General features: G+C 42.5%; 1 long non-coding RNA gene across 1 annotated transcript in view; it reads right to left on the reverse strand.

Annotated features, from left to right (window-relative positions):
• Positions 1-295: 295 nt before the first annotated feature.
• The window catches only part of LOC138167285 (uncharacterized), an 8281-nt gene continuing 4062 nt past the window's right edge, over positions 296-4514 (reverse strand). The window contains exon 2 of the long non-coding RNA XR_011169851.1: positions 296-898. This is a non-coding gene — a long non-coding RNA (uncharacterized lncRNA). The remainder of the gene's footprint in view (positions 899-4514) is intronic.

The following is a 4514-nucleotide window of genomic DNA, read 5'->3' on the forward strand; positions in this document are numbered from 1 at the left end:
ACTGAAAGGGAGGAGAGAGGGATGGGGATGAGGAAGACAGCTGAATGGAGTAGAAGAGTCAAGGAAAAAGGTGTTTTTGAGATTAGGGAGATCTGAGCATGTTTATCAGCAGAAGAAAAGGAACTAGGGAAATAAATGAACAACTGAATCAAAGAACAAATTACTGAAAGGCCATTATTAAGTGTTTACTGTGGGCTGAGCATTATGCTAAATGCTGGAGGTACAAATACAAAAGCAAAAAAAGTCTCTGCCTTCAGGGAGTTTGTAGTCTTTTTTTGTGGCCAAAATAAGGAAGTTCTATTTATTTTTTATCTTTAAATTTATTTAGTTATTTATTGTTAGTTTTCAGCATTCACTTTTATAAGATTTTTAGTTCTAATTTTTTCCCCCTTTCTCTCCTCTCCCCTCCCCAAGACAGTATGCAATCTGATATAAGCTATACATGTAACAATCATATTAAACACATTTCCACATTGGTCATGCTGTGAAAAAAGAATCAGAATAAAAGGAAAAGCCATGAGAAAGAAAGAAAAAGAGAGAGAGAGAGAGAGAGAATAATATGCTTTGATCTGCATTCAGACTCTGTAGTTCTTTCTCTGGATGTGGAAAGCATTTTCCATCATGAGTCCTTTGGAATTGTCTTGGATCATTGTGTTACTGAAAAGAGCTAAGTCTATCAAAGTTGGTCATTGCACAATGTTGCTGTTACTATGTGTAGTGTTCTCCTGCTTCTGATCACTTCACTCAGCATCAGTTCATGTAAATCTTCCCAGGTTTTTCTGAAATCTGCCTGCTCATCATTTCTTATGGAACAGTAATATTCCATTATATTCATATACCACAGCTTGTTCAGCCATTCCCCAACTGATGGCATCTTCTCAATTTCCAATTCTTGGCACTGCAAAAAAAAAAAAAAAGCTGCTATAAATATTTTTGTACGTGTGAGTCCTTTTTCCATTTTTTATGATCTCTTTGGGATATAGACCTAGTAGTAGTGGTATTTCTGGATCAAAGGGAAGGTGCTTGTTTTCTAATGGGAAAGACAACTCATAGTGGGGAGTTATGTCCAGGAAAGGTAGTTAGGAGTCTGAGAAGTCACAAAGATGGTGAACAGACTAACAGGGCTATCAATTGACACCCTTTTTAGACTCAGTTTATTTGATTACAAAAGCAAGCGGTAGAAAGGGGTCACCAAAAATGGTCTTTTCCTCTCATGTAGGGCTTGACTTTCCCCCTAGGGATCCATACTCTAGATACATAACACTATTCCGGGTGGGGCTTTCCCACAAGGGGTAAAAACTCAAGACAGTCAGAGAAACAAGTAATACTCCTTATTAATGTGCCTCCACTTTATCCAAGGAACCTACATAGTCCTCCAGACTCAGAGTACCACCTTGCATCTGCTCTGCACACCTAGTGGAGAGCACTTGGGGCTGTCAGGAGGTCCCATCCTTACAGTAGATCAACGTTTCCCAAGGATCTGCACAATCCAGGTGACTTACAGTCCTGCCCTGGTTGGGTTCCCAAAAAGGGGGTAAGGCAGGAATGTGCTGGAGTGGACTGTTGAATTTTCAATATGAGCATTTACACCTTGGTAATTGCAAAGTCTATAAATTAAGGCTTGTTTAATTTTTTGTTGATTGTCTAGACAAAGTAATGGAGAAAACATTATTAAGGTGGTTTAAACATAAAAATGTGTCATGCATACATTTCCCTGACCCTGCCGCCAACAGAAAACCAGTTGTTAAATATCTTCCAGCACACCCCTGGGGTAAAGTCTTCTACATTGGCCCTGGGCCTTATTGCCCTTTGGCCACCTCTCCTCTGGTTGCTGCTCTATTGTTTCATTATTCTGGGCCCCTGCCACACCATCGGCCCTCTTCTCCACAGATGTCCAAGGCCACTATGCTGCATTCAAGGCAGTCCTTCTCCCTGGAGACCTCAGTTTTGCATCTCTGTGTCAACTCCCGCCTTTCATGTGTCACTTGAGGAAATGATGTCAGTTGCTGACTAGCTGGAAGATGGAAGAATTTGTGGAAATATTATATTGTGAGCTTTTCCAATAGACCAGGAGCTCCCTGAGAACAAGAGATTACTTTTGCCTTTCTTTGTATTTCCCACTTTTCATGCAGCACCTGCTGGATACAGGGCACTTAATACATGACTGTTGACTTACTGACATTATGGGTATCAATTCTTTCAGGATGGTTCTTGTTCAGTTGTGTCTGACTTTTCATGACCCCATTTGGGGTTTCCTTGACAGATACTGGAGTGGTTTGCCGTTTCTTTCTCTAGCTTATTTGACAGATGAGGAAACAGAGGCAAACAAGGGTCAGTGACTTGCCCAGGATCACACAGCTAATAAGTGTCTGATGCTGGATTTGAACTCAGGAAGATGAGTCTTCCTGACTCCAGGCCCAACACTATCTACTGAGTCACCTAGCTCCCCAAATACTAAGGGGGAAATTACATAAAGAGTTTCAAAGAGTCATTCGATTTGGTTTAAGTCAATTCAATCCAGCAGACGTTTCTTAAGTACTCATCCTGTGGAAAAGCATTATGCCAGGCCATCAACAGGCTATGGACTAGAAGGAACAACTCTTGCTATTTCCCATTGAAGTTCCAAAATCCTATGACTTTATGATAACAACCTTCCCATGACACTGATTCCAAGAACATTCTAACTAGGTTTTAGGCTCCAGAAGATCAATGTTTCTGAACACACATATCTCACACAGATGGGCAGCTTCTCCAAGAGTTCCTTCCAACTCTGAAGTTCTTTCCCTCCAAAGATCTATCTTTCAGTCAGTGCTAGTGACAGTACATCCAAAACACAGGAGGCTTCTAACATGCTAAGGACCCTATGACTTCTCAGGGCCCATCCCAGGTGCACTTTGTACAGAAACTGGTTATATTGGTTTGGCTCAGGTGTCCCCTACCGTGTTTCCCAGATAATAAGCCCTCCCCCGAAAATAAGCCCTATTGAGATTGCTACTGTAGTGAAGGTGATCCCCTGCGCTACACGCTACATTACGGTACCCTCTGTATGCACCGTCCTCCCCCCCCCCGTGAAACGCACGCCGTGCTCCGAGCTGCATCCAATCAGAGCTGCAGCAGTGAGCGCGTCATCCTGTTCTTCCCCAGTGATTTGCTTGCTGGCGCCATTGAGAGCAGTGCCGCAGAGGAGAGCTGAGGCAGGACAACATAAAAACCCGGCATGTAAGCGGGAGTGAGGGGGCATGATGGAGGATAAAAAGGGCATGATGGAGGAAAAAAGAAGAACTCAGGGGGCATGATGGAGTGAAAAGAAGGACTGATGGTCATAATTTTATTATTCTGTCTGTTTTGACCCCCAGACATGAGTACAAAAAGGAAGAGCTACCGTATACTGTTGAGTATAAGAAAGCAATTGTAGAGGAGTCACATGACAAGAATCTTGCAGTTTTCTGTAAAGAAAAACTTTTGGATCTTCAAATGGTCAGAAAATGGAGAGCAGATTATAATAACCTCAATCAACAGGTGGATGAGGGAAAAGGGGAAAAGCACAGGTCTGGATCAGGTCGGCAGCCCTTATATCCTGACTTGGAGATCCTCATTGGTGAATGGATTGCTGACAGGAGAGCAAAGGCCTTGGTTGTGCGCAGGGCTAATATTCAAGCATTTGCCCTTTCAATGGCACCAGAGTTTGAAATGGTCTCAGAAGGATTCAAAGCATCACAACACTGGTTGGACGGTTTCCTTCAATGGTATGAACTGTCCCTAAGAAGATCAACAACACTGTTTAAGCTGGAAGATGTTGAAGTTATTAAACGTGCACTTGCATTCAAGTCCTTTATTGATAGGATCGACATTTCCAAGTACCAAACCTGCAATATGATTGCTATGGATGAAACTGCAGTGTTTATGGGACAAGGATCTCAAACAACAATTCATCACAGGGGTGCAACGTCAATCTACATTCCCACCACTGGCTATGAAAGTGCACGGGTCACCTGTGTTTTGGCAATTCTTTTGGATGGAAAGAAAGCCACACCTCTACCGGTAATCATCAGTAAGGGCAAGGAAGATAAGGTTGAACATGTATCTGGCATTTACGTTCTTGAAACCGAAAAAGCCTGGTGTACACAAGCTGTTATAAGAAAGTGGGTTGATTTAATGCTGCCACTTGTTATGCGAGGTAACCAAAGAGGTCTGATAGTCTGGGATTCAGCCAGCACTCACCGCGCTAAAGAAATGAAGAACTTCCTTGCAGAGAGAAGAATAAATCAAATAATGATTCCTGCAGGAATGACTGCCTATCTCCAGACCCTTGATATTACAATAAACAAGCCATTCAAGGACCATTTGCGCATGGAAGTCAATGACTACATTGAAAATAGAATGGAAAGAAATCAGCATGGAAACTTTGTGAAGCCCTGTCTGCAAGAAGTCGTGACTTGGGTGAAGAAGTCATGGGATAAAATTACTGACAGCTGTGTTGCCAAGGCACTACGAGCAGGTTACCTGGACAAGAC

The sequence above is a fragment of the Petaurus breviceps genome, unplaced genomic scaffold, assembly GCF_028583685.1.
Source record: "Petaurus breviceps papuanus isolate PSGF00001 unplaced genomic scaffold, PetGlider_PUasm1.0 229, whole genome shotgun sequence".
Classification (NCBI taxonomy): domain Eukaryota; kingdom Metazoa; phylum Chordata; class Mammalia; order Diprotodontia; family Petauridae; genus Petaurus; species Petaurus breviceps.